This window comes from Harpegnathos saltator, unplaced genomic scaffold, assembly GCF_003227715.2.
Source record: "Harpegnathos saltator strain DR-91 unplaced genomic scaffold, Hsal_v8.6 scaffold293, whole genome shotgun sequence".
Classification (NCBI taxonomy): Eukaryota; Metazoa; Arthropoda; class Insecta; order Hymenoptera; family Formicidae; genus Harpegnathos; species Harpegnathos saltator.
In genome coordinates this window covers 390,705-395,000 of record NW_020230087.1, presented here as the reverse complement: position 1 = coordinate 395,000, position 4,296 = coordinate 390,705, and the positions used below count along the sequence as shown (strand labels likewise).

Sequence of the window (4,296 nt, the reverse complement as noted above, 5' to 3'; positions counted from 1 at the left end):
GTTTAGATGTCGCCGCATCGAGGCTAATTTACACACGTATAAATAAATATATATATATATATATATGTATATTCTTCGTGGAGTCGTAACTCGAGACCGACGGCTTTCGGATCCAGGAGAATAATCACGGAAGTAATCATTGTTTCTACGACTTCCACCGAAGCTGCGAGTTTCCCACCAGCAAGCGTTCTAAACCCGACGTTAAGTTATTATTACGCATCTCTTTCTTTCTTTCTCTTTCTTTCCCACCCACGGAAGTCGGCTCACCGTCGCGCTGCAAACGGTGCAGGCCAGGTACCACCGAGCGGCACAAACATCATCAGCCGTCTTCTCCGATTTCGCGATGCGAGGCCTTCGGAGCCGTGTTCTAGTCACGAGCGTTTCCCCGCTCGCTCGCAAGGTATCGCAAGGAAACTTTTCGTCTTCTTCGTTTCGGATATCCACCAGTAATTGAGGAAAGTGGGAGTAATTTCGACCGCGTGGAGTTATTTCACGGGGAACAATTTCACGATGTGCACGGCGCCGCAGAGCGTCGTTCCTTCGTCGTCCAACGAGCGACGAGTTGTCTGCTTGATCGAAACGCGCGGAGAGAGAGAGAGAGAGAGAGAGAGAGAGGGAGAGGGGGGGGCAGAGGGTGACTTTGATAATTTCCCGGGATTTTATTCCAGGATCGATTAGACACATGCAACAACGCACATGATTACAGCGGCGGTACTGCAGCAGAGACGAGCGAAATTGCCTTGCGCTTTAAACAAAATGCAAATTACAACGAAATAACTAATATCGTCAACGATAACAACGCAGAACGCCGACGGAGAGACTCTAATTCGCGTCCTCTCGCGTTCAAGTATTTCGCGCATGGGAATTCCGTGTGGGCTGTTATCAAGTACAATTAAAAGGCATTAACTCACACGGCTGATTTGTCCGTTGTCCCGAGTTTCCGTTTCATCGACGATCCAATGCATACACGTATCAATATTACCCGATGGAGCGAGGCGATGATGAATTATCGGGCGTTTTTCTCGGAGCACGATTTGCTCGCACGTGTATAATTAGTGTTTCGTGATATTTAACGTAACTAGGATAATTTTATTTTTAACAGAAGAGAAAGCAGAGAGACAGATGCGAATTCGAGGGATTTCGTTTGTAATACATCGACAATCGCTAACAATCACCGTTTGGATCACCTTTCTCCGTATACATCGTGCGATTTTTTCTAAATGTTGAAATACTTGATATAAAATATACTGTAAGTTACCGAATTTGTTTATATCAAGCATATATTTTGTTTATTCCACCCACAATTTGACGAAACTCGTAAGATTGTAATTTCTAGCAGTTTCCTCACTGCACTCCCTACTTTGACTATCATTTTTCTTTTCAGAAAATTCTCTTCTCTTCCATATACGATTTTTTGCGTACTCTTGAGATAAGTTACGCAAAGGTTACTTCGTCAAGAGAACTTTTATCGCACGTTGACATTAATTTCATTATTCAGCAGGTCAGAATGCTCATAGATTCTTGTGTATTATATACTTCCTCCTGTAAATATGCTAATGAATATTTATTGTTTTAACGAATAAGTCTTGTGAATAGTTAATGACCTTTCAGGATATTATCTGGCTTTTGCATAAAGCGCGTGCGTTTGTACATATGCTCTTAACTGTGTAAATGTATGTGTATACGTGTGCATATTCGCGTATACGCGCACATATATGTATATTTAGATATTGTAATATATTCTTAGAGGTAACACACCAACATATATACGTATTTATAGATACTCTTACTAGACGCTGTAATCCGCGCGCGATGCACGAAAGCAGTATATTCCCCGCACGTACGAATCGAAAACTGCGCGCGTGTTTGCACGACTAATTTCCTCTCTAACTCGTCACCTGACGACACGACGAAGCATTTAGTTTCTAATGACGAGATGCGACGTTGGTACAGACTGTTGGCGCGTCAACTCAATCGCGATCGCTGTCCAACCGACGAGACTTTCGATCGTGCGCTTTCTGACGTAATTTACTTGATCCGAAAGATATTTACACACGCGACACACCGAACTCGATTGCCATCGAGAAGAATTAACCAAATAATTGGAGCAATTAATTAGCGAACGATTAGGAATTTTAGGCATTTATTCGCAGCATGTGCGAGCGACTTGAGACGCTTGCGAGTACTTTGCGTTTCCGAGGTGACGTCAAGCATTAAAAATTATTGCTCGGACAGTGCAATGACCAGTCGGACAGTGCAATAAATCTCGAGAGGATCGCGCGATACCGTTTTAATTGCGCTTGGGAGTCACGGGGTCGCGCGTTAACGGGAGAGGAAGAGGAGGAGACATCGCTCGTGTCCCGGGAGAGATTTTTCTTACGGCTCTCGAAAGGTGTACGGTGTCCAGTTCCTAAAAGTGCGTTCACAGTTACGATTCGGTCGGCAGGCGTCGGGATAATTGATTGTTCGCCCGGCGAGACAAGGATCTACGCGCCGTGAGAGGTGCGACGACGTTAGCTGTGCCGATGTCGCGCGCGCGCGCGCGCGCGTATATCGACGCTGTTAACCGGCTTTCCCGCCCCGGGTCGTTAGACATCCTCGCGCGTTTTTCCCGTAAAATTAGAAATTTAGATCAGATAAGGCCGCTCTGGAGGAAGAGCAGAAGGACAATCTCGTTGGCAGTTAACCGCGGCACCTTCGCCCATCTCGGTGCCACCGGCGCGGCGAGCCGCGCGAGTGAGGTCCCGAAGATCTTCCTCTTTTAATCTAGGAGTGAGATACCGCTACCCGTGTAGACCACCCACGCCTCGCATTAAGTCTGTATCGGAATACCCGCAGTCCCCCTCGCGTGAAACAGATTGTACTCGGTGAATTCGGTGTCGATTCTCCATTAGGGGAATAACACCCGATGATAGTCGTGTCGAGTCGGGCGGGTTTTCGTCCTTTCGTTCGTTCGTATTTTTCATTCATTCGTGCGCGACTGGTGTTTCATTCGGATTCACACCGAAGACACCGTTCGATAACGAGGACTCGAGCGACGAGACGAATTTTCATTCCGATTTAATTTACCGAGCATTTACCGAGGAACTTAGAGATGGCTATGAGAAGAGAGAGAGAGAGAGAGAGAGAGAGAGAGACGTTCATTTGATCCTTGACACATCGGTGTTTCCTATTTCATTTTCACGTGACACACACACACACACACGCGCGCGCGCGCGTTCCCTCCCCCCCTCCAGTTCCTTTCCTCTTTCTATTAGTTACCATTAATTTATAAGATCACTGTAAATATACGTATACATAATATGCGTGTAGATATAACAATGTACTCGTGAGTGTCAACTGTCTTTACACTGTCGTGTGCTTTCGTTCTTAAATCGTCGTCCATAACCCGACCGAGTCCTTTCGATTCTTATCGATGTGCCGATAACGCGAGAATTAAAGGTGCGGCTGTTTGTTAATATATTATCGGTCTTACCAAATAGAAAGAGAAGAACGAGAGAATACCTCACCCTAGTCGAACGTAGAACGTACTTCTTTGAATGTTGTTGTTATGAATTGAAAAATAAAAACTCATACACAAGAGAACATGCGCGTGTCTTGCTGGTGCAACAACAGTCTCGTCTTTTTCTCAAAATTTCACCCGTCTTTTCATTTTGACTCTCTACAATTTGAGGTTATGAGACATGCCAGCATCAATATTTTATTTAAGCAACAAATTTCGCAGATATGAATATTCATATAAGAAGGATATTAATGAAAAAGAAATTTTAATATATTATAAAGAGTTTCTAGAGAAGAGAGAGAGAGAGAGAGAGAGAGAGAGAGAGAGAGAGAGAGAGAGGAGTAGTATAATACTGATGTAACATTCTTTAGGATTATCACACTATAGTATATTTATTTTCTGACATCGAGAAAAGGAGAGAGAATGAGCGGAGAGAATTATTATATATATTTTTTGTATATATAAATAATATTGATTACTCTTGTATCAAAGGGATAAATGTATCGAAAAGCGAAGTTTTATGAAAGAAGAAGAAGAAAAGTAGTTTCTGTTCGAAATTCGTCGTGAGAATTTTCCATTTTTTATCAAGTACAAGTGTCACATATGCGTATTGCGTCACAAGTATATATACATTTGTCCATTTTCATGATATCACATATCAATGTGAACGAAGCAAACCGAGGAAACAAAGTGACAAAGAGAAAGCATTCTGAAAGGATAGGAGACAATCTTTTAAACACGGAGATGCGTCGAATTTAGTGTGTGTAATGTAAAATTATATGGACCGCACTGTG

At 43.3% G+C, this 4,296-nt stretch overlaps 1 protein-coding gene across 1 annotated transcript in view; it reads left to right on the top strand.

The window, feature by feature from the left end:
• odd (odd skipped) overlaps positions 1-3,684 on the top strand; it is a 5,899-nt gene extending 2,215 nt beyond the window's left edge. Inside the window, exon 2 of the mRNA XM_011136505.2 lies at positions 1-3,684. This exon is cut by the window's left edge and continues 490 nt beyond it. The gene's annotated coding sequence lies outside the window, so the exon portion shown is untranslated.
• The last annotated feature ends 612 nt before the right edge of the window (positions 3,685-4,296 follow it).